Raw genomic sequence first — 27,546 nt, forward strand, 5'->3', positions numbered from 1 at the left:
TTGAGCCACAGCACCACTTCCGTTATTTTTTTCCTTTTGCTTATGTGGTGCTGAGGAATCAAACCCAGGGCCTCATGCATGCAAGGCATGCACTCTACCACTGGGCCACCTTCCCAGCCCCATACTTCTACATTCTTTATCAAACCTAGTTATAAAAATAATTTTCCTTGGTCCTATGAGTCATTGTTTCTCGTCACCAAAAATCACTGATTAAATAAATTTGTTTTTATCTTGTCAATTTGTCTTTTATGATAGGAGTGTCAGCCATGAACCTTGCAATCACTGACAAAATGTATTACTTTTTCTTCCCTACACTGTCATAATTAGAAAGATTAGGATGTCTGTTGTCTGTTCTTCCCACTTCTATTCATCCTTTATTTGGAAGCTTCAGCCAGTGCAGTTATATGAAGGGAATAAAAAGCATCCAAATTGGAAAGGAAGATATAAAACTATCTTTCCACAGATGACATGGTAGTCTACAAAGAAAATGTGATGAAATCTGCTAGCTACTGGTATTAACTAATGCGTTTAACAAGATCAAAAGACCCAAGATAAAGGTACAAAAAATCCACTGCAATTCTAGATACCAACAACCAGAAATCGAAACCTTTCAAGTTACCACTTACATGAGCAGAAGAAACATGAACTATTTCAGCAAAGCTCTGGCAAAAAAGTGCCCAAGGTATGCACACTAAGAATATTACTGAAGGAGGGGCTGGGAAGGTGGCTCAGTGGTAGAGCGCTTGCCTTGCATGCCTGAGGCCCTGGGATCGATTCCTCAGCACCACATAAGCAAAAAGAAAAAAGCCGGAAGTGGCACTGTGGCTCAAGTGGTAGAGCGCTAGCCTTGAACTGAGAGCTTGGGGGACAGCACCCAGGCCCAGAGTTCAGGCCCCACAACCGGACCCAAAAAAAAAAAAAAAAAAAAAAGAATATTACTGAAGGAAATGAAAGGAACCTAAACAAATGGATCACTATAGCTTTTCCTGATAATTCATAATGCTAAAGGGTCAATTCTTCCCAAATTTATTCAAACCAGAATGCCAGGAGGCTCTTTCATATAAACTGACTAGCTGATTCTAAATTTTATACAGCAATATATTGTATTTAGAGGATCCAAATAATTCTGGAAAAGAAGGTAGCTAGAAGGCTCATTCTGCCTTACCTTACCACTTAATACAAAAGTAACTATATCTAACACAATGTGGTCTTTGCATTAACATAGTACAAATACAACAATGGAACAGAACACCCAGAAATAGGTCCACACTTATACAGACAACAAACTTTTGAAATGGGCAATTCAGTAGAAAAAATGATGGGCTTTCCAAAGAAAGGTATTGGAAAGACTGGCTACTTGTATACAAAAACAAAACAAAAAAAAACTAAGAATAAAAAACAAGCTTTTGACAAAGGAAGTGTGGAAGCATGCAAGAGTTTTACCCAGAATACAGACAAAACTCTGAAAATAAGAGAAAGAAAACAATTTTTTTAAAGAAATAGTAAAATATGTGAGGAGACTTTTCAGAAGATATATGGATTTTTTTAAGCACGTGAAACGATGTTCAACATCAGTAGTCAATAGAAAATTTCAAATTAAACCACAATTACATTCTTACTACACCACTATTTTTGAATTGCTAAAATTAAATCAATGACCATAGAATCTGTTGTCACAGATGTAAAGAAAAACAGATTTCCATGTTACTGGGAATGTGAAATAATACTATCATTTTGGAAAGCAGATTGGCAGTTTCCAAAAAAAGTTAAACATACATCTACCATATATGAGTCAATCCACTCCAAAGAAAGCTGTATGTTACATTAAAACAGCAGTCCTATAATGTTCCCATATCCTTCCCCAAAAAAGTGACTACTGCCTTAAGAGCAAGTTCTATATTAAATTACTGCAATAAAACTGAGAATGATAAAGTGAGAAAATATTACGGCATGCTTCAATGGAAAAAAATAGAAACTTTTGGTATACAAAAGTTGTTGTCTAATTCCAGCATTTCACTGACTGAGTTTATTTTATAAGTAGTAGAAATTGAGATCAATGAGAATTATTCTTGTCTACAGACAGGAAAGGAAATCCAGGGGACTAAGCATAGAGAGCCTAGCAGTAGAGTTAGCATGCATGCATGAGATGATGGGGTTGATGTCCAGCATAGCTGGCAAGGGGGGCGGGGGGGGGGGGCGAGGGAAGAGCAAGAGAAAAAGGAAAGAAAAGGAAAAAGGACAGTGAAGAAATTTCTGTCCTATGAGAGCTTACTCCTCTTGCCATGGGAAAAGCCAGTCTACTGACTTTGTACATTCATTTTCTTTACTGCATACAAATTTGTACTTCTTGAATGTCTCTCAACCAATTATAACATCTGCCTGGTTTCCTCACTAACTAAAACCTTTAACATGTACTCACCCTTTGTAAGACTCATTATTTTTATCTACATGAGAGTGTGATTTTGCCCTTTTGAAGTATTTTCATTGCAGCACCAAACCCAGCAGCACTGGCATTGTTTGGAAATTTGTTAGAAATGCAGTTTCAAGCGATAGTCAAACCTATTTTTCCAAGAAATCTTCCAGGCGATTATGAAAAGAACTAAAAGTTAAAAGCTACTAGACTAAAATATTCCTCAAAATTGTGATAACCATTGTTTGGGATTGGGGATTAACTAATTTTTATTCCTTTTTTCTGATACAAATCAAAGTCTAAAGAAGCAAGTAACCTAGAAGACTTAATGCAAATGTGAAACTATTGAATGGTAAACACTGAAAAAAGAAGCTGGCTAAAACAGAGTTGGGTAGCTTTAGAAGTAGAAGTTAATCCTCTCATTATGGTAACCACCATCAAATGGAATGAAAGTAGGTAAACAATGTCAATCTAGCGTACACCGAATTCCATCTCTTCTAAGACTGGACCTTGACTACTTAAGAATGTTTTATTAAACTGGTTCCAATGGCTCATGCTTATAAACACAGCTACTCAAGGTTGAGAAGGCTGAGATCTAAGGATTACAGTTTAGAAACAGACCGAACAGACAAATCCAAAAGACTACTCTCGAACTGACCAACAAAGATCCAAAACAAGAGGTGTGGCTCAGGTAGTAGAGCACCAGCCATAGGCAAAAAGTCTCAGTAAAAAATTAAGTTTGAGCCAAAGTACCAGCACATACATGTGCACACACACACACACACACACACACACACACACACACACACACACACACACACACGAATGATTTACTCTCGACATACATTTTGATGCATAATTACTCATTTCATTTTTTTTCCAAAACTTTTAATCCACTTGGGAATATCTTATTTTATTATTATTATTGTGAGAATACCGTACAGAGGAGTTACAATTACATGGGCAAGATAACAAGTACATTTCTTATCAAGCATTGTTGCCTCCTCTTTGTTTCCCCTTCCCATCCCTTCCCATACTCCCCCTTCTCCCTGCCGGCGCCTCCCTCCACCACCCACCAAAGTTGTAAAGTTCGTTTTTCCTCATAATGACTTGTACATCTCATTGTTGCAATGGGTCCACCTGTATCCCTAGTTAAAGGATTTGTTTTTTCCCTTCCCCTCCACAAATTATACCGACATCAAATACAGTGGAAGCATGGGTTATACGTTGGAAAGGGACATACAAAGCAACAAAGAAATCATCTTAGAAATATGTCATTTCATTTTATAACTAAACTTCTTATTTTATTTTCTTAACAATTGTTTGCAATTATAAGAAGTAAATATCTACATAATTTAGATATTCAACCATTTTTACATTCAATCAAAATTAGTCTGAGTTTCTATTCTAATCAGATCTGCTAGAAATTGGCTCATCTGGCCAATTTCCAAATTATTTAAATATGCACTGTTGTCACCACTTGAAAACTTTCAAGTTAAAAAAAAAGATAAAACTGATGAGTTGGCTATTCACCTAACAATATTTTAGAAATTCCAAATGTTTCTTCTTAAATAGTTAACTTACAAAGGCCTAAAAATAAGCACCAGAATATAAAATCTGAAAGCTCTGTCATCAAATTATAAATAATCTTTAATATTTCTGATTTTTTAAAAATTTTAACTACACTATTTCCTCAAGGAGTACAATATATACATTTGGGTTATGTCTACATATTCCCAACATCTGTTTTTGACAAAATGTTCTAAGTATTTAGTTACAATGGAGACTAAACATGAGAAGGTAAGAGTTTCCCATCTGGAACCACAGATGCAAATTCCTAGGCTTCCTACCCAAGTGTCCAGTGTAATGAAGCTGACCCAATTGCAAGTGCTCACTGTGCTCAATATACTTTAAGTAAAAAAAAAAAAAAAAGGGCTGGGAAGGTGGCTCAGTGGTAGAGCGCTTGGCTTGCATGCATGAGGCCCTGGGTTCGATTCCTCAGCACCACATAAGCAAAAAGAAAAAAGCCGGAAGTGGCACTGTGGCTCAAGTGGTAGAGCACTAGTCTTGAGCTGAAGAGCTGAGGGACAGCACCCAGGCCCAGAGTTCAGGCCCCATGACCAGACCCAAAAAAATAAAAAAGAATTAGAATGGGAAAGCATTAGTAAGTGCTACATGATACAAAGTTTAATAAAATACTTTTCCATATATATCACATGATATATTTATATGTAACTATTAATACACAAATATATACACAAAATAAATATCTACTGGATTAAGATAAAAAATAAGTTCTTCTATAAATTATGAGTTATAATCAAAGTTTTTAAACAAGTCAGACAATTATACCATTTGAATAGTATCAGGAATCTTTGGATCTATGACTTCAGCATTCACAGGTAAATGCTAATAGGTATTCCAAAGCTAAAATCCATGAATATGAAACAGCATGGTTCTTGAATAAGGAATATGTTTTTTTTTTTACCTTTGAGCTGTAGTGCTAAGTTATTTAGAGAAAAGAATGTGAAAATAATCTGTACTTTCTTTCTCTTATTAGATTGAGAAATATGCCTATCAAACACCGACATAGATTTTGGCTTCTGCCATGTTAGGTAACTGGCCTTAGCGCATACAATATAGCTGCACAGTTACAATTCAAAACAATGTCTTGGTAATAAACTTTCCAAGTCAGCTACCAAAGAATTTTTCTATCCTCTATAGAGAATTAGGAAGTAACTATACCAAGCTCCATGGGTATTTAGAGATTTTCCATTAGGGTGACCTTGATAATAACAGATTATAAATAATTACAAGTCAGCTGAAAACAGCTTTCTAAGAAAAGAAATTCTAAAGCCACATTATGTAGAAAGAACCTAACATTACTGTCAGACCTGTGCATCCCATTCACTACACAGCATTTAACATTAGTATTCATTATCCTGTATAAAAATATACAGTGATACACTCAAACCACACACCCCATTGAGAAATCGCCAACAAAATTTACATGAGATGACACAGATTCATGGCTGTACTATCTTACATCAACTCACAAACTGAGATATACAGAAAATGCCTGGCCACTATTGATCTGAAATTAGTGCAATTTATTGATGAAAAACTAAAAATGTAATCTGGAATTACAAATAGATGAAAGATTTGACTTATGAACTAGTAGGAGTTTGTTTAAACATGTAAATTCTAATAGTAAACACACTGTCTCTTCAGAATTTGTCCAGAAAGCTCCATAAACTTGATTTAAATAATTCGAATTCTACCACTAGATATGATGATGTTTTAAGAAGAAACACTACTCTAAATCTAAATCAAATTGATATTAAAAAATAAACCAGTTGAGAATTTCCAGAAATGTTGAAACATTGAAATCCTATTCATAATACTTACACTGGGTCATTATTTCATTCTAAATATGACTGGTGTTTACTTTGGGAAAAGCACTCAGAAAGTAAAAAACCCACTGAATGAAAATGAATGTGGCCTCACCAAAAAGATCAAGTCAGAAAAAACACTGAGGGGGCTGGGAAGGTGGCTCAGTGGTAGAGCGCTTGCCTTGCATGCATGAGGCCCTGGGTTCGATTCCTCAGCACCACATAAGCAAAAAGAAAAAAGCCGGAAGTGGCTCTATGGCTCAAGTGGTAGAACGCTAGCCTTGAGCTGAAGAGCTGAGGGACAGCACCCAGGCCCAGCATTCAGGACCCACGACCGAACCCCCAAAAAAAAATGAAATGAAGAAAAAACACTGAGGAATGAACTTGCAATGTAAAAAATTTTAGCAGCCTCTAAGAAAATAAGTTTTTAGGAAAAGTATTATCCATTCCTAAAGTTAATCAGTCTTTCAGAAATTTACTGGAAGGAAACCTTGTAACATTTATTACCTTTCAAGCACATATTCTTTCCATAACTATTTACATGCCAGATAAGCTTTTAGGCTACTTTATAATTATAATTTGATTAAAAACATACAGTCTCTACACTTTTTGGATGGCCATGATTTGGCTTTTGGAAAATCAAAACATCTTTCTCCAAAATTACACTTTAGCAAATGTCCTATGAGAAACTACTTTCATGTCAGATCAAGATGGTAACCTATGGGTCTAGGATCTTGACCAGCAGCACATTACCCATCCTTCCCTGTCCCTGCACAATCACAGACTTTGCCTGACAAAATTCTTAGGGTTAAACACAGTATATCCTCATCACAGTTCATGCAAGTTACAAGAAGCTCAGATGTCTAGATCGCCCTTCACCAGCTGGTCTCTAATCACCAGAAAGTTCTCTAATTTTCCCTCATTTGGCCCTTTTCTCCAGTCTTTCTTTACCTCTTCAAACATTGCCACATGCCTGCAGGAACTCAATGTTTGTTAACTGCCTACAGACTGATACTTGTTGCCCTATCCGTGGTCAATTTGCATATTAGTTGAATCATTCATAGCACTTAACAGAATTCATCATTCATCATTTTGTTGATACATTTTTATTTGTTAATTTTTATTTCATTTTTAAAATAAAATACTTTATTTTTAATTTTATTTTATTTTATTTTAAGGATGATATCAGAGGAGTTATAGTTGCATAAGTAAGGTAATGAGCACATTTCTTGTCAAATATTGTTACTTTCCCACTTTCCCTCCCCCTTGACTCTCCTCCTCTCCCCCAAGTTGTAAAATTCACTACCAGCACAGAGTCTTGAATGGCTGTTGCATTGGTTCCCCTTTGTCCTCTGTCTCACCATTTTATTATTCTCCTTCCCTTCCCCAAATCAGATAAACATATAGATAAGACACAGGTTACCAAAATCAAAAATAGTGACAATGGGGTAAACCAAAGCCACGGGTGGGGGAGAAAAAAGAAATCACTTCACACAGTACATTTTCTTTAAACTTGACTTTTGAGGCAATATCTATTTGGTAGTTCTTAAAATTCACTAACTCTCTTATTCTCATTTTCTAACTCCTTACCTTCTCAACCTCTTGAAAACGAAAAACCCACACCTTCTTATACTCATCCTTAAGTGAAAACTGACCAATTTCTGTCTTCCACCCAGATTCATTCTGTAAATTGCCTAGGGAGCATCTCAATTTGAATGTCTAGCACGTACCTCAAATTTATTATGCAAAATACATCTGCTCCCCTTTAATAGAGTGAGTACAAGCTTCCAAATGGTTAGGCTAAAAACCTGTCTAAGGGGAAACAAAGGAGGAGACAACAATGCTTGATAAGAAATGTACTCATGACCTTGCCCATGTAATTGTAACCCCTCTGTACAGTATTTTCACAATAAATAAAAGAAAAAGAAATATATATATATATATATATATATATATATATATATATGCCACTGTAAAAAAAACAAACAAACAAACAACCTGTCTAATATCCCTGATTCTCAGAACATGAGTCAATCAGTTGCGGAATTGAATCTATCTTTAAAATACATCCTGACTATATTCACTCATTCACTTATTATTTTCCTCTATATCATTAGCAAAAATACAATAACTTCCATAAAGGAAGTGACTATGTCTGCTTGTGTCTCAGCACCTAGAAAAGCCTTACTCACAATAGACATAAAATAAACTTATGTAGGGGCTGGGAAGTTGGCTCAGTGGTAGAGTGCTTGCATGGCATGCATGAGGCCCTGAGTTCGATTCCTCAGCACCACATAAGCAGAAAAAAGCCGGAGGTGGCACTGTAGATCAAGTGGTAGGGCACTATAGCCTTGAGCTGAAGAGCTGAAGGACAGCGCCCAGGTCTAGAGTTCAGCCCCCACGACCGACAAAAAAACAAACAAACAAATAAATAAACGTGTGTAGATGATTAAATGAGTGAATGAATAGCAGGTTCCAAATGCTTCATTCCATTCAAAGCAAGGCAATCACAAGGAAAAGCATTCTTTAAAGCCTAAGAAACAGCCTTAATCATTCCTAACTTAGAACGTATTTTTACTTTAAAAATATGTTGACCAACTATGCCAAATCAAAACAAAATAGAAATTAAGAACTAAACATGTTGCCATGTATTGATGGCACATACCTATACCCTTAGCTATGGGGAGGATTAGGTCAGGAAGAGCACACTTTGGCAGAGAAGCCTGAGCGATTGCATCTCAGTGGAAGAAGCTAGGTATGGTGGTGCACCTGACATTCCAGGGATGGTGAGAAACAAAAATAAATAGGAGGGGTTGGGAAGGTGGCTCAGTGGTAGATCGCTTGCCTTGCATGCATGAGGCCCTGGGTTCGATTCCTCAGCACCACATAAGCAAAAAGAAAAATAAATAAATATTTAAAAAAAAATAAATAGGAGAATCATGGCCCAACCATATACCTGGGCAGGAAGAAATATCAAAAATCTATGTAAAAGCTGTCTAAAAAACAATCCATGTTGAGAGAGAGAGAGAGAGAGGTGTGACTAAGTGGTATAGTGCCTATCAAGGTGGAGACCCTGAGTTCAAACCCTAGTACCACCAAAAAACAAATAATCACAAAAATATATAAATAAATAAATGTTACACTTATGTAACAGAGATGGTTTATTATGTGTAGCTCACCAAATTCAAAGTATTAAAATCCATACAATACATAATGCCACAATTATTTTCATATAATTTTATACCATCTACAACTACATACATATTTCAGTTTTTTTACAATATAATAGCATTCTTCACCATCTTTGCCAAGTAGCAGATAATTTTCAAAACAAACTTTATGCCCTCACCAGACTCTTTTAAGACATAAATCAATTAACCAGATTAATTGAAACAGGTTTTATAATGCAAGACCACCAGAAATTTTTAGTTAAACCTGTACTACTTCTGACTTAAGAATATACACTTAATAATGACCTGCAGTTAGAGAAGAAAAACAGGAACAGAAAGTAAAGAATAAGAATAAGAAACTAGAGCCACCCTTCTGAAATCCTAATTGCCAAGGATATGAACAACCTAATAAAGTATCTATATAATTGGGGGCAGGAAAAAGGGAACCCTACTGCACTGTTGGTGGGATTGTAAACAGGGTAAACAGCAATATGGAGGTTCCTCAAAAGACTCCACATATAACTCCCCTATAACCCAGCATTTGGGCATTTACCCAAATGATCACAAACAAGACCATACTAAAGCTACCAGCTTACCATAGCTAAGATGTTGAACCAACCCAGATGCCCCTCAGTAGATGAATAGATCAAGAAAATGTGATACACACACACACACACACACACACACACACACACACACACACACACACACACACACACACACACACAATGGAATTCTATGCCTCCATCAGAGAGAATGGCTTTGCCCCATTTGTTAGGAAATTGAAAGACTTGGAAAAAATATTAAGTGAAGTAAGCCAGACCCAAAGAAACATAGGTCCCATGGTTTCCCTTATTTGCAATAACTAGTATATTTCTGGGACAACTAGAATAGGTCAAAAGTTATGTACATATGACCAGATAAGATGAAGTTAAGCAAAATGGACCCCAAGATAGGGACACAAGTGGTTTTTTTTCTTTCTTGCTATTGTTTCTAACGTATTTATAAGGTACCATGTGATTTTTGTTGTTGTTGCTGTTGCTTTGTATGTCCCTCCCCCATGGCATAACCCCTGTTTTCAATGTATTTGATGTTGGTATAATTTGGGGAGGGGAAGTAAAAAAAAACAAAATGTTTAAATAGGGATTACAAGTTGACCCACTGTAACAATGGGTCACTTGTAACAAGACACTATGTTGAAAATGAACTTTACAATTTAGGTGGGGGGGGGGGAGTAGGCAGGAAGGGATGGTAGGGGAAAAACAAAGGAGGAGGCAACAATGCTTGATAAGAAATGTACTCGTTACTTTGCTCATGTAACTGTAACCCCTTTGTACAGTAGTCTCACAATAAAAAACTTACTAAAAAATAAAAAAATGGAGGCAGGAGTGACTTACGAATATACAGTTAATTCTTGATCCCAATCTGACCAGTGACATTTTCTGAAAAGATACTACCCTTTTGCTCATGCAAAATTGACTGGTTTGGATATATTTTCTCACAGAAACAAAATATCAACTTAATAAAGTAAAATGGTACAGATAATACTTAAGGCACATTTGGGGTTAAAAAGATTTGTGAGCTGGTCTGGGAACACAGCCAGTATTTTTCATCCTGTTTCAGTAAAGGGAAAAAAAATGTGTTCCAAGTTCCAAACAGCTGCCTTACACATAAACTTTTGAAACATAACCAGTTCGTGTGCTGGAAATTGTCTGCATGTAGGTTAGGTTTCAAGGGATTCAGTTTGGCCCATGCATTTCTGAATATGTTTAGGAATGAGTCACCTTACATTAGGCCTCTTCCACTCAGATGGTACAGTTTCAAAGAGCTTCAGCTTGACCAGAGGTGAATGGACATGTTTAACATCTCACAAAACTTGCCCTCAAAGGGTTTCAAGCTACCAGGCTTCTTTTCTTTTTCTGTGAATAGACTAGACTAAACTTCCTTTATCACAATGATTCATATCATTTTTAAGTTTAAGTAAAATGTCACTGCTTATTTGACTTAAAGACCAGCACCACACACACACACACACACACACAGAGTGCTAAAATATTGGCTAAAATTGTGCTCAAAGCTCTCTGAGGGGGTAGGTCATGAAAACATGTATCAGAAATGACTTATAATTTAAGGATTTATCAGCTACTATACATATACACCAGATGTCAATAACTACATTGAAATAATGAGTACAGAACATAGAACTAATAAGTCATACATACTGTCAAAAATCTGTACTAGAATTCATAGCACTGCTCTATTTAGTTATGAGTTATTTTAACGCACTTCAACTGAATTGCTCAAACAGCTATCTACAATTCTTGAAAACCAAATGCCTTTGCCAGCGACATTTATGTTCATTTCCCAGAAGTTGAGAAAACAAACCTAGAAATGTCAATATTCTTTCAGAAGAGAAGCAATAAGGAAGCTGTGTTGGGCTGACTTAATCATGAGTATTGCTACCCCTGTGTTTCTGAGGAAATTGGAAGAAAAGGCTCTTGTTCATTTTGCAACAGTCTCTTCTGGAATGTCTTGCATACTCCCAGCCAGAAATGAGCCCAACACAATTTTTTTACTAGTTGCCTCTTTCCACTTGGGTACCCTGTCACCAGACTCGTTGCAGTGTATAAAGATTACACCAAACTTGTCCAAAAAAGAAATGCACCATTTTACCTTACAATACTATGCCCTATCTATCCATCTATGATTATCATGGTCTCTCTGGCTAGAAACCTTTCTCATTTACATGAGAACTGCCTAGACTATCTTTAAAGTAAAGATTTCTGCCCTCTGCACCAAAACCAGAACCTTAGTGGACAGCAAGTTTAACAAGCTCCTGGATGATCCTAATTCACACACAAGTATGAGAACCTCTGATTTAAATCCACACATTCAGTAACAGAGTATTGCATCCTTCCTCACTAAAATGTAGGTCCATAATCCTAAACTACAATAAATTTCCTAAATGATGTTATACTTCCTCAAAGACAAAATTTCTATAACTGCATTCTTTGCCCTGCTCTAAAATTAGGCCTAACTTATAAACCATAATTAAAACTCATCTTTTGTTTAACAAGGAACAAAGACTTATTCACACAACATAAAAAAAAAATATCCTGCAGGAGTAGGGGCAGATCACACGATGTAATGTGTGACATTATGACAATTTGACTCAGGACAAATTTTGGAGTTCTGTTAACTTTTTTTAATTGTCAGGGAAAAAAAGAGATATCAAAAATCAAAATAAAACAATCTCCTGCAATGCAGAACTCACAGTACATCACAAGTTTTGAGACGTATAGAAGTATGGAAAAAACAGTAACTCATCTCCCTAGTTTCTCAGACAATCCAAACCATAATCTCTGAATCTCTCTGTAATTGCTTTTAAGTAATGTCTATTTCTCTTTTATCTAACTTAGGAGCAAACTCACGTCCCAACCTCACAGAGAGCTTCAATTACACCACAATTCATAACTAGCAATATTCTTATAGCCTATTAGTCACTCTGAATCTCCTAAAAGATAACCCATTTTTAACTTTTAAAAAATCTCTCCTTATTAGTACTCTAGGTTAATTCATTATTATGACTCAAACCATGTCCAAACCCAAGACCAGCTGAAGGTTCTATCCGTTAATTGGTCAGAATTCCCCATGGCTGTCCCATTTGTGATTTTGCCCTAGCTCCTCTCCACAACTAGACTTCTCCCCTGCTATATTTTAACATACCTCAAGACTCGATATCATTAGGATAACAGCTCCAAAATCTTATAATCTAAGTCAGAAAATACCCTAGTAAATAAGAATAATCAAAATATACAAACACGTGTATTACTGTCCTTATGCAGTGCATATGTATTTGGTAAAGGTTCTTCTTTTCCCACAGCATTAAAGACAAGGGGCTTAAAATCTCATAAAGAAAAAAGTGAAGGAAAAAAATCTCAACACTGCTTTGAACATCTGAATCATCTTGGAGAGATACTAAATAATTTCTTGTTTCCAGTTCTTTAAAAAAATTACTCTGTCCAGGGAGTCTTTCTTTGTCATTAAGAATCTATTCTAAGCATCTATTTTTTTTCATTTGTCTTAATATACTACAAGGGAATAGAAAGAACATGGAACTTGGAGTAAGACTGTGTGTATGAAATTCAGAACAGGATAGCTTCTTGGCAAGTCCCTCTATTTCTCTACAATTCAGTCTCCCTGTCTGTAATATGGCAGTAACCTGGCCCTACAACTTGGCAACACTTAGCATTGAGATGATCAAAAGCCTAAAATATTCCAGGTGCCTTCAGCCTATCTTCGGATTAATCTTCCTCAGAGCCAGGCCAGTACACATCTACAGGGAATCTACTTAATTGGCCATTCATTTTCTTCTGGCTTAGAAAGCCCAGTTCCTGAGAAGAAAAAGTAAATCCAGGAAACACAGCTGGAACAAGTTAGTATCTTAGGCTCTCCACTAATGCTAGAAAAATCATAAATCTATTATTCATGGATAATGCTTAGCTACTTGTGACAAATTGAAGGTTGAGAAAATATTTGCACAAAAAAAACCCATCATACCAGCTAAAGCAGGGCCAAGGTAGAGGTCACTGACAGAGAATGAGTAGCCTGTCACACTTTTATCAAAAAAGTCTTAACAACATATGTGAGGAATGCATTGCTTGATCTAGGAAAGGTTGTCTCCCGTCTCTCTGGTCTTTGTTTGATTTGCATTGTTGCAATAAATCATGAAAGCTGAAGTCCATGTGAATTTACCCACTTCTATAGCTGGAAGCAAAACTTACAACAGCCAGACTGCCAAATAAAAATCACAAGATCATGAATAATGTGGACAGCACAAAACCAAGGAGGTGTGAAAAAAGTTTCATAAATTAAAATTATGTGTTATCACAACTGTGGATGTAACATACTTACTTAACATGCATGAGGCCCTGGATTCAAACCAAAGCATCATTTTTAAAAATGACATTATTAGTCAAAGCCCACATTTACTTCATGATGTGCCTGGGCCATTGGCGGTCATCACTTACATATCTCTGCATTGTAATATACAATCAACTTATCATAAGCTTATAAGCTGTAAGTTGTGATACAAAAACAGTTGGGACTGTGATACAAAAACAATGGCAGAATATGAGATTTCTGTGATGAAAAACTCTAAGGAAGAGCTTCATATCAGATTTTAGAGGAAATGATAGCTATGAATTAAGTGTTAGAACCTGAAAGGACAAGAAGGTAAAACCCTGAGATTTTCAGTAAATGAACAAAGCTCATAGTGTTGTTCTTTCTAATAGTGCTCAGGCAATTGTGTCGGTGAGTTGGAGCAGCAGCTCTCTGCACACATTTTTCAGCTATTGTTTTGTTAGCCTGCTTCTCCCGTGACCCGCAATCACTTGCCAACCGTCCTATCAAAAAAGGATGATTGCTAGAGATTGGCTTTACAGAGGGTTCCAAACTCACATAGGCCTCACCCACTGGCCACAAGATAACAATAGATTGCTGAGTTCCTTCATGCACTGAGAATAAAAACTAGAATATTCTAAGGAACAGTTCAGTGTTATTTTAAGTTTAATCATCTTTTTTTTCACATTCTCTTTCAATAAGAAAAATAACTGCAATAAGTAGCACAGAAAGAAAGTATTATAGCCTTGTCATGCCTAGTCAACTTCCACAATTCATATACTCAATATTTTAAGCTGATTACTAAGGAGCTTTTTGTAATAAAATGTCATTTACCCATTAATCCACTTGGCTGACTCCTGTGAGTTGCTTCAGTGTCAATTCCAGGAAACTTTCCCGGACATCCCAGACGTGCACCCTGGCCCTAGTGGGAGCCCCTCACTACTTCACCCCGACCCAGTGATACTGCCCTTGGGCAAGCACCACTCTGGCTTCTAACTGCTAATTTATGACTTTTGCTTGTTTTTCGCTTTTGTCTGTCCCTCCAACTGGCATCTAGACTTCTCTAAAGACGCTTGCACAAATATAATTACTTGGCAAATATTTGCTAAATGAGAAAGCAGAGAGAGAAAAAAAGAGAGGTGAAGAAATTTAAGGAATCATTGAGATTTTTCCAATCGAATCTTCACTTGTTACATAGGAAATTAGAAGTGTGGTAACTCAAGCTTGTAATCCTAACTATGTGGAAGGCTGGGATCAGGAACAATATAATTTGTGGCCAGCAGAGCAAGACCCATTCTCAGCCAATAAAAAAGTTGAGCATGGTGGTACATGCCTGTTATTCAAGGTACACAGGAAGCATAAACAGGAAGACTGTTACTCAGTCCAGCCTAAGCATAAAATCAAGACCTGTTTCAAAATAACCAAGGCACAAAAGGCTAGATATGTGGCCCAAGTGGTAGAGTGATTGCTCCTAGCAAGGTCAACTCTTTCAGTTCAGGAAGAAAAGGGGATAGGGAGAGGGAGAGAGGGAAAGAGTGGGAAAGAGAGAGAGAGGGGAAACAGGAAAAGACATTCAAGATATACAGATTTAAGTGATAGAGCCAGCATTAGAAAACCCATTATTGCTGGGCACTGGTGGCTCATACCTGTAATCCTAGTTACTCAGGAAGCTGAGATCTGAAGGTCCTAGGTGGAAGCCAGCCCAGGCAGGGAAGTTCATGAGACTCTTATCTCCAATAACTGAGCAAAATGGCAGAAGAGAAGGTGTGGCTCAAGTGGTAAAGCACTAGCTCTGAACATAAAATCCAGACAAGAACATAAGGTCCTTAGTACAGTTTTTAAAAAGTTGATGCTTCCTAATGTAAAATTAAGGTTATCAAATACCAACAATAAGTTCCTAGATATAGATGCCAAAGAATGAAAACTTATATAGCTATAAAACCATACATGAATGCTCACAGTAACATAATATTAACACAACATAATAGCTATAAAGGAGAACCAACCTGAATATCAATTAACTGATGAATAGTAAATTAAACATTGCATACAGCAGAACACTATCTAACAGTGGAAAGGAACAAAGTCTTAACGTATGTTGCACACGGATGAACCTTAAAAACATAAAGCTCAATGCAAAGAGGTATATACAAAAGATCATATAGTACACAAATGTACTTAAAACATGTAGAATGGGCAGATACAAAGAACAAAAGCAGATCAGCAGGGCTTGGAGCCAGGATGAGATTGGATAGGAAATAACTTGGTATGGTTCTTATTGGGGTATAAAGGCACATTTCTAAAATTGATAGCAGTTGAACAATTCTGCAAATACACAAAAGTAATTTATGGGATATAAATTATATCTCTGAAAAGCTATTATGAACTATAGTCACCAAGGATAGAAACTGAGTTAGCCATCATTTTCAAGTCTGAAAGTTCTTATCCACAAATTTTTCTTTCCATATTTAACTGGTAAACTGCAAATACATTACAATTGGGGGGGCGGGGGGAGGATGGGAAGGGGTGGGAAGGGGAAACAAAGGAGGAGGCTACAATGCTTGCCCATGTAATTGTAACCCCTCTGTACAGTATTTTCACAATAAAAAAAATAATAAAAATTTAAAAAAACTGTAAATACATTACAAATGCCAAAAAAATGCCATATTTACTTCATCATAATAAGGAAAAGAAAAGCTTTCTCATTCAAAGAAATTATGATGAAAAATAGCTCTGATTTTTTTTTTGGCAGTCTGGGCCTAGGCGCTGTCCCTCATCTCTTCAGCTCAAGGCAAGCGCGATACCACTTGAGCCACAGTGGCACTTCCAGTTTTCTGGTGGTTTATTGGAGATAAGAGTCTCAAAGACTTTTCCTGCCCAGGCTAGCTTTGAACTGTGATCCTCAGATCTCAGCCTTCTGAGTAGCTAGGATTACAGGCGTGAGCCACTGGCGCCCAGCTAGCTCTGAATATTTTGAGAACTAGTTATTCAGGTAAAGGCTATATGGTCGTTTAACCTGAATGTTGCCCATCTCACCCCCTCTTGAATAAGAATACATTTTGCTATGTTTTAGCGATTTCCATTTGTAATTTTAAGTGTTGTGACTTCATATATTCAGAAGTAAGTCATCTCACTGACAGGGCATTTATGAAGATGAAGCAAATCCAGAAAAGTAAGTTTCTTCTTCTAAGAACCCTTATACATTATGCTGCTGTTCTATAGTGAGTCCCTTGCATACACTTAAACCCACAGACACAGATTCAAAGGGATCTGTGTTAATATGTAAGTTGGACTCCACTAGGAATATACTTAGTCGGTTTATGCTTAAGTAAATGGCATCGCAGTCACTCAGACTCCCAAGATCAAGCCTAAAATTAAGGTAGATGTCATTTCCTTAAGGTATATTTATTTTTTAGATTATACATGCATCATTTTGATCTATTTTTTAATAAAGGATTTTACTAGCTTCTTGTCTGCATTTCAACTAGTCTTTAGTTGAATGCCATATACTTAAAAATAGAACTCTAGATTTTTTTCCCCTAATAAGGAATAACTTCTACATCACTTGAAACATCTCTTTATGAGGATGAGGCTAAAGAAATCCAATTTAGGGTCACATTTCATAAACTTACCATATGGAGGGGAAAACTCTTTTGAATATTTTACAGCTATAAAAATATTGAGTGCTTTCTTTTTAAATTCATTCATTTCAACTGCCAACTCAATATAATAATACCTAACAAGCTTGTTTTAACAGTAAACTTTTTCAAATTCAAAAAATAGCTAAGGTACCAGAGTTGACAGTAGATACTTAAATTGACTGACAGCACATTTTTATGAATTATAAAATATAAGAAGAGCATAAAACATGAAACTGGCACGATCTAATTTAAAGATGGATTTGGCATAATAAAGTATTTTTTAAAATTCATCTAAGGCTGAGGTGTGATAGCCCACTCCTAATATAAAAACTCATTCTATATAGTTCACCATACCCAGGCTAACTACAAAAAATGATGTAGGAGAATGAGTTTTCAGTTATAATTATTAATGCCTAGTGACTGGACTTGTCAGTGGGTCTCACTATGACATTTCCACACATGAGTACATTGTGCTTTGATCCTATCTACCTTCCCAAATACCAAGTTCCCCTTCTTTTTGGAGAATGAGTTTTGTCATTCCTGGTAGTTGACAACATTCAGGTTAATACTAAGGGTTAGAAAGTTCAAGAAATCCCATTTAAATCTAAAGTAAATTTATATCCCCAACATCAGTGAAGATTTGAAAAGCAGATTCAACACATTTGATCATGACACAAAATCAGCATTCAAATATTTCTGTAATGATGCACAGTATGACCATCTGGCACACTGACATGGTACTATACCTGAATACATTGGCTGTACCAGAGGAATCTCTTCTGGGATGTTTGTTCAATTCACAAGAAAAACTAGACTGTGTTAAAGGGTTAGAAAGTAAACATTTTCCAGATGCTTTTAACTCATATTTTAAATAGAAATTTATTGCCCCAAAGGATATTTGTAACCAAATTTGGCACTGCTTTCTACCAAAATGGGTATAAACATTTCAAAATAGCTTTTGCAAGGGGGCACTAGTCATTTCTAAAAATAATCTTAACTCCCAAGATGCTTCAACTGTCTAGAAAAATAACCAGCTTTTAAATTGCCTAGATCTCTTAAATCTTTTTTCCCCTTGTACTGGGTAGTAAGTCCATGTCTTTGCACATGGCAATATGAAGCCAATTGAGCTATATAGCTCCAGAGTAGCTAGGAATATAGGCATGAAGCATATGTTAAAAAAATTTGTTTTTACAAGAAACTTGATAGCAATGCCTTTTGTTTAAATGATTTTATTTATTTATTGTTGTTGTTTGGCTCCTGAATTTGTCTCATGCAAGTGATTTAGGTTGTCTATTTTTTAATTTACTTTTAAGTGAAGTGGAAATATTGCCCATGTTAGTATTCCAATAATATATGAATATTGTTAGCTAAATGCCATTTTGAAAAGTAAAAAACATTTGACAGAGCCAGGCACTGGTGGCTCATGCCTGTAATCCTTCCTACTCAGGAGGCTGAGATCTGAGGATCGCAGTTCAAATTCAGCCCAGGCAGGAAAGTCCATGAGACTCTTACCTCCAATTAAACACCAGAAAAGCAGAAGTGGTGCTATGGCTCAAGTGGTAGAGAACTCACCTTGAGCTGAAGAGCTGAGGGACAGTGCCCAGGCCCAGAGTTCAAGCCTATGACTGACTACAAAAAGAGAAAAAAAAATTGACAGTATCCACAAGTATAACAGCTTTCAAAAGGAAAAATGAATCATCCTTCTTAAGGTTCAAGTTTGTCTTTTGCTGTAAAACTGTCCTTTTGCTGACAAACTTTGTATGAAGCACAAGAAGAAAGCAAATCAGAATTGGGAAATAAGTGAATAAAGGATGTTTTTTCCTTCAGAACTAAAAAGACTTTCCATGCTACTCTACTTCTACCTTCCCCTGCCTGTTGGGATTCATTTGCATATACAAAAGGTTTGGGAGCTGGCAAGTGGACACAGGCTCTGTAGAACATAATCATCCTCTGCCAATGGAGGAGTACACCACACCAAGCAGGACACTTTATGACCTGCAGTGGGACTTGGCTTCATTACTAAACACAACCACAGGGAAAACAAGCAAGTGTGAGAAACACATCCAAAAAAAAAATCTAACATCTTCCTCTTGTTCATATTTCTTAAATGAATATGATCATTTATCTTCTGACACAGCAGGAAAAGAAAGCTGGACAAAAATAATTTTAGAAATTGTGGCTGCATCACTTAGAATTACAACTCTTGCTCTTGGAAAGTTGTCAGGAGGACTATTTATCTGTAAATAATTTTATGAAGAACTAATAATAATCACCTGGCAGGACTCCAGTAAGAAGAAAATAAATTTAAATTAATGTATAAAGCACCTGGCAAAGTACCGGCCTTTTGCTTTTTTTAAAAAAATAAACAACTATTTCTACTTGCAAAAAGAGATTCAGAAGTTCTCACCATTTTATTTAGATCTAAACTAAAAGGACATGCAGGAGTATCACAGTGTGCTTTTAACACAACTCACTTTGTTCCCCTAGGAGAGAAGAGATAAATGAAACCTTGAGAAGTTGTAACTAAACAAAGTCTTGAAAAAATGCCAGGATCCAATCAGATATTTTTGCAATCAGTAATATTTCTGTTCTTCTACCAGGTAGAAAGAACATGAGGAGAGAGGGAAGGAGAGGGAGAAGGAGGAGAAGAGAATGAGAAATCCAACAGATTCTAAAATCTTTAAAATTTGATGAAGCCTATTCTATTATTTTACTATTTACTATTAATTAATATTATGTAATTATCTTTGTCTTAAGAAGAAAATAATTATGCAATCTAAACAATTAGAGAAATTATTCTATACATGAATAAAGGAGAAGTAAAAGTTGCCTAAAGTAAAATTTGATTTATCTATAGGAATAAACAGGAATTCTGATGAGAACATGAAAATTCTTAGGGTGAGAGGATTATTAGGCCTCATAATTCTAATTAAAATCAAAAATTGAAATACTGGTTTAGAGACTCATGATTATAAGTAGAAATTTTAACTATCACTATACACACTGTTGATATCTTTAAGAGAGTATTAGGACCACCATATTTATAAGTACAGTTTGTGAAATACATAGAAATTATTTCATCTCTCTGGAAAAGTATATAGAGAAATACAGCAAACTACATTTATAAAAACAGTTTTACTTAAGTGTAACTAAGTATCATTCAAAAGCCTTTAAACTGTTAATATTTCATTACTTATATATTTTTCTCTTTGTAGTACTGGGGTTTACATATACATATATATATTATATCCATATATATACACACGATACACACATACATATAATTTTTTTCTTGGCATTACTGAGTTTTGAACTCTTATACTTTCTAGAAAGAGGCTCTATCAGTTGAGCTGTACCTTCAGGCCCTCATGCTAATTTTTTTTTCACTGAAGCAGGGGTGATGGTGCATGCCTGTTATCCCAGTACTCAGGAGGTAGAGGCAGAAAGATCATTAGTCCCAGATCAGCTTGAGCTATATAGGAAGACTATATCTCAAAACAATCACCATCATCACCATCACCATCATCATCATCTCTGAGTAATTTTTTCTGCCCACAGCTATCACATCAGAAGCATCATCTACCATCACATTAAATAAAGGAACTTTATGTATGAAGGTGTTTATACAGACTAAATTCATAGAGTCCCTCCAATCATAGGTAGGTATTCAATTACCAACAAGGTAAGTACATTTTACCTCTTCACAGAGGTAAAATTAAATACTCATGAATCTACATACCCTTTGTTTTTACATTTATGTACACACTGACTGTGAAGTGTGGAGGTTTAGGTTGGATATCAATTAAAGTGATTCCTTCCTTTCAAGTGTTTGTCCATTAACACTAGTAGTTATTCATTAACTACTTTTCCTACTTAGTAATAGGCAAAGAGATGATAATGATACTCATCCTTGCCCTTTTAAGCCAAGCTGTTAGAACAACCTTAAATGGAATTTGGGTGGCAATATAGAAAATATCTCTTTCCTTCGAAAATAACCAAGTCAATTAAAAAAGATATTTTTTATATTTTTACAAATGGAAATAAATGCATAATCAATTCAACAAGAAAGAAAATACATCCCACAGCAACCAAATTTGCTGATGATTAAATAAAACTATTTTTTCTTGAAGCCCTTACTTAATATAGCCATTCATCATATCTCAAGGCTCAGTTATTTATTCCCATAATAACACCAACAGTACTGTCATCATAACTAATAAACAAGATTTGAATGAGAAGATCTACATAATCATTTAATAATAATTTTTTAAGTTTCTGCCAGGTGTCAGGCACTGACTGAGGGCTTGAGGATAAGGAGGTGAAGGAGGGACAAGTTCTCCACTGTTGTGGAACACACATTTCAATAGAAGAGAAATAAAAGAAGAAAACATCAGGTAATGAGAAGTCCTGCTGTAGAAGTGAAGAATATTGCCATTGAGCCTGTAAGGAAATGGCATTCTGGCCCAGTGGCCTGAGTGTCAGGAACCAGCCATGCATGTAAGCTCCTTCATAAAACTACCTCATTAAGCTCATTCATAAATTTGCCTACTTTCCACTGCATTCTTGGCCAAAGTTAGATCCACTGAGGCCTGTAACCACATGTCAGGCATGTCTGTACATTAGTGAATATGCACAATTCACCTGTGATTGATGAATGAGTAAGGAATACCTTACCCCCTAGCCATTTTCTAGTCCAAATGAGTATTGGTTGCTTATAAAATGACTTCCCAAAAATAACAGATTGATCAAATGTGCAGGTATCTTCTCATAAGTAGTTGGCCAGTGGTTAAAAAAATTAAATGGCTTTACTTAGTGTGGTTTACTTCTGATTATTCCTCACAAATAAATGTTATGAAATAGGTTGCAGCAAAGTGAACTAAATATGACATCCCTGCCTCCAACATTCCATCACTCTTCAATAGCATCCTTTCTCTTTCTATCTAGCAGAGTCACTAGTTTCAAATTTTTCCTGCCTTAAGATATAATCCTCCAAATAATGATGTCAGTGATACTGACAGTGTTATACTCAGAAATACAAAAATGTATGTACATACGTGTGTGTGTGTGTGTGTGTGAGAGAGAGAGAGAGAGAGAGAGAGAGAGAGAGAGAGAGAGGAGCTTAGAAGTTATCTCTGTCAAGATGACAGCTAAGTAGCTAGCTTCGAGTTCAGGCTGTCCTATAGCTGTATGCCATGTAACATCACGACCTGAAGCAGAAACTGTGTCTTACCCCATCTCTGAAATGCAGTAACAAGCCTATGATTAACAGATAAAACTCACTGGGGTACAGTTTTCAAACAAACAAAAATTCTGCTGGTTCCAAAGCAAACTATAAAATCATAGAGCTCTGCCACAGGGCTCTGCCATTCCCAAAATACTATATATGCTAAAAGAGCAAACTGTACAATGACATTTACATTTCAAAAGGCATAGTTAAACCTGATAGAATGTTGATTTGTCAATTCTTTTGTAAAACTAAAGATAATAAAAATATATTAAAATAGGGAAATAAGCATGATAGAAATTACTCTCATATTAACAATTAATTTGTGACAAGGGAATCTAATCAGATCCACTGGCTCTTGGATATAAAAGCAACCCAGAAGTTATCATGTAATTTTTCATGATTTTGCAAATATTGACAAAGGAAAATCCTAAATCTACTGTTAGATAGTCACACAAAAAAACTGCATAACTTTCAAACAGCCAAAACAAAGATATCATTCAAGATGGTAATACAAAGTTTTAAAACAAATTTTATATTTTAATATAAAACTTTTAATACAAAATACATAATGGCAATACAAAATTTTAATATGCACTTTAATAAAAATCCATATAATAACATATAAAGCACAGTAAGATATTAGAAAAGACCCAAAGAGTTATTAGAAAGTGATTCCCAGAGCCAGACTAGGAAACACATTATTATAAAAATTCTCTCAAATTCGACCTATAGATTCAAAGAAATTTCAGTCTAACTAAAAATTTGTTTTGAGCACTTTCATAAACTGATTCTGTATTACACAGAAGATAAAGGGATAAGAGCACTAGCATTCTTGACTGAAAACAACATAGGAGAACATGTACTACCTGATATCAAAACTTACTTAGAAACCCATTCAAATTAATTAAATGAGCTTGTGATTCAGAAGAGGAATCAACCATCAAAACAGAAAAGACATCCCCAAAACAGATTTTCTGAGTGTGTACACCAGTACCAGGGCTTGAATTTGGGGCCTTGTGCTCTTCCTTGATGTTTTCACTTAAGGCTGACACTCTACCACTTAAGCCACAGAGCCACTTCCTGCCTTTTGCTGACTAATTGGAGGATAAGAATCTCATAGATTTTTCTGTCTGGACTAGTTTCTAACTAGCTTTCTTAGACCTCAGTATCCTGACTACCATTATAGGCATGAACCACAGCCACTAGGCCCAGAAACAGATTTTTGCTGATGTGAAGATGAATAAAAATATAACAAAAAAGATAAGCAAAAGCAGATCTACTCAGCTTGCTTGGCTAGGCAATCCTGTCCTGCAGACTGCCAAATAGATAAAACATGAAAAGGTCAGAGGATGCCAGCATCCTCTGTATGCTAATCATAGAAACGTCACCCATTCCCATCTCCTTACATTTTTGAGAAAGAGACTAAACTAAATCCAAGAGGTAAAACACTAAAGGCCCTGAGACAGTGCATTCAAATTCCAGTATGAGGGGGAGGAATTAAAAAAAAAACAGTAAATATAGAAACTTTCCATAGAAATTTCATTGTATAATCGTTTTACATTCCTCACTGAACAACCATATCATTCACCTGGCTTAAAATGTTGGAGATTCTCATTAAGTTTTAGATAAGGAGTTCTTAATTCCAAAAAGTAAAAAAAAAAAAAAAAAAAATGCTGCTAGAGGGAGTAAAGGTGGTGGGGGAGCAGGAAAGGGAGTACAGGAGGAAAAAGGGAGAAGCATATTCCAAAAGAATAGGACATTTGACTAGAAGAGACCCCATGTCCTTCCACAGCAGGACTCATAGGGAAGTGCAGTGTCTGTTACCCAAAGATGTAAGCTGAGTAGACAGCACACTGGTGAAAAAGAGCATACCGGTGATTTATCTCAATATCACAGCCTGTGATGTACCTCTCTAATGTGTTTCTCCCATCACCAGCTCCCAGATGAACCTCCTGCCCGCTGCAGAGCCGAGTGTCCCTATTACTGTACTGACAGTACAAATCCCCAATACTTTACTAATGAATTCCCACCACTGTCTGTGTCACTTGCTGGACAAATACAAGTCTTCAATTCCTTCCAAGCCTCTAATTTTGGGAAAAATCCATTCCTGTTTTACATGGGGAACACATCAGTTGACCCCAGTTGTGCAGACCTTAGTTTATGGCCTCCTAGAACTGATCTAAGTGTTGCACTTTGGTTGCATACCCAGCCAGAAATTTAAATACGACCCTTCTTAATATAAGCCCTAGGGCGAGAGGTATAGTACATTTATACAACACTTGTCTACTTACCACAAGGTCCTGGGTAACATCCATGGCACTAAAAAAGTAAATAAATAACCACTAAACCCAACAGCTCTCATAAAACCCACCTTTTATTGCTCTTCCTCATTCCTATATGAGTGAACGGTGAAAATCTATGAGGATAGGAAATGTACTCATTACCTTGCTCATGTGACTGCAACCCCTCTGTACAGTATGTTCACAATAAAAAACGCATTTAAAAAAATCTGTAGATGACTTATAAGGTTTCAAAAAACAAAAAAACATGCAGATATTTAAACTCTCAGCTAAGCTCACATGCAGAGTCCCTCATTCTGGTCACAACAGTCAAAATTAGAGATGGCCACATTTTGAAATACATTTCTCATACTCAAAAGATGTTTTTAATATTATATTTACTAATGTTCCTTAATGCTTAAGAATTTCTATTAAGGCAGGCACCAGTGGTTCACCTTGTAATCCTAGCTACTCAGGTCACGAAAAGCTGGAGAATTATGGTTGCATCCAGGCCATGAAGATAAATCTGAGACACTCTATCAATTAATCAGAAAAATGCTGGATTGGAGGTGTGCTTCAAATGGTAGAGTGCCAGCCATGAGCCAGTAAGCTGAGTGAGATCCCAAGGCCCTGAATTCTTGCCTCATACTGGTACAAATACAGATCGTAAAAAATGGTAGTTTATTTCAGCTGTATTTGCAGGAAACAAATTGTTTTATTAAAAAATAGGCCATATTTGGAACAGATGACTAATAATTCAGAGTTTTCAAGAGAATATTAATGATATAAGTTATCTAAGAGAGAACTAAATATATATTTTTTTCTTAGAATAGTAATAGTTTAAGACCATAAACATACATCTTATCTTGTATTTTATATAAGCAATTAAAATATAGTACTTAAGATAAACAAAATGATGTTAGTATACTGAAGTGACATTTTCAGAGTATAGAAACACAGTGCAGGGGCTGGGAAGGTGGCTCAGTGGTAGAGTGCTTGCCTTGCATGCATGAGGTCCTGGATTCAATTCCTCAGCATCACTTAAGCAGAAAAAGCCAGAGGTGGTGCTGTGGCTCAAGTGGTAGAGCGCTAGCTTTGAGCTGAAGAGCTGAGGGACAGCGCCCAGGCCAGAGTTCAAGCCCCATGACAGACGAAAAGAAAGAGAGAGAGAGAGAGAGAGAGAGAGAGAGAGAGAGAAAATAAGACAGACAGACAGACAATGCAAACTACAGACTCAATGATGTGGACAGACATGTATTTCATGACCCCATAGAGAGTATGCCAGACATCTGACGGCTAGCACATGTACAGTGGGTCCTGTAGAAATCATTTTATGTGTTTTTGACTGAGAAACAAAGAAATAAAGCAAGCAAAAGAGTGTTCATAAATTTGCTGTGAAATTAACTGAAGACATGAGACGAGACAGAAACACGCGCCTGAGAGAAGCAGACAGGTATTAAATAATTCAGGCTATATCTTTAAAGCATGCGTAATTATTGGATATAATTTTTAAGGATGATTTTGACTGTGGAATTTTCACCTTATTGCTAGATTCACAATGCTTCCTTAACAATTCAATTAAGACCCTGACTGTACTGACTTCTTCCCAACAAAAGCAGGTCTTAATCTTACCTTCTTTCCCAAACTTTCCACCGCAGGGCACCTATAAACCCTAATAAGGCAGAGGAAACAAATGGTACTTAATCTTTCCATTTTGATACTATTTCCCTTTATAGAAAAATGCTAAAAAAAAAAACAAACTCTAATTTCTTTAAGTAATATTACCTAAATTGCAGGCATCAACATAAAATGCCAATGTGCTTTCCATAACTGCATTATATTAGATTTCCTTTCATCTGCTTATAGGATCTTATCTAAGAATTATCTTTAACCACAGTAAATTTTCAATCACATGAATCTTCTTAGAGCTTAAAACCTGCAGTTTTGTTTTCACCTATAACCTTAAGCTTTGTAAGATTCTTTATAAGATTCTCTTACATTCTCCGCCTCAGATTAGTTTTCAGAAGACTAAAAAGTTTCCATACAATGAGTCACTAATATAGAAAGGTAAGTTAAAATATTTAAATTAAGCTTTGCGCAGTGGCAGTATCGTAGCCAATGAGGTTTATCTGAGGCGTGATTATTGCTAATTGAAAAACTAAAATATTCAAATTAATAAAATCCCCCCCAAAAAATCCTGTACATAAGAACATAACCAAACCCCCTTGTAAACGTTATGTTATTTCTATTTGTCAGGTTCTGTGCATGTCAAGTAGTCAGATTATTAAGAAAATACTTAAAAGATTCAAAGTATTTTAGCAAAACAAATTTACCTCTTTGTTGGTTCTTTGCCACCAATACATTCCCAAATATCAAAACATGTGTTCAAAAATAGTTTTGCCTATTCCAACCAATAAACTTCAATAAAATGCTATTGTCTCCTGACTATGCTAAAAAGGAAAAGAATGTTTATAGAACTGGGCAAAAACATGAAATGACTACAATGGCAGTTTGGTGCCAATTTC

The 27,546-nt window shown here is 36.0% G+C and overlaps 1 protein-coding gene and 1 pseudogene across 6 annotated transcripts in view; one reads left to right on the plus strand and one right to left on the minus strand.

Annotated features, from left to right (window-relative positions):
* Window positions 1–27,546, minus strand: part of Ppp1r9a (protein phosphatase 1 regulatory subunit 9A) — a 259,763-nt gene that overhangs the window by 198,691 nt on the left and 33,526 nt on the right. The window lies entirely within an intron of this gene.
* Window positions 27,111–27,198, plus strand: LOC122111989 (annotated as a pseudogene).

This window comes from Dipodomys spectabilis, unplaced genomic scaffold, assembly GCF_019054845.1.
Source record: "Dipodomys spectabilis isolate Male_0828 unplaced genomic scaffold, ASM1905484v1 ptg000089l, whole genome shotgun sequence".
In the NCBI taxonomy this organism is placed as follows: domain Eukaryota; kingdom Metazoa; phylum Chordata; class Mammalia; order Rodentia; family Heteromyidae; genus Dipodomys; species Dipodomys spectabilis.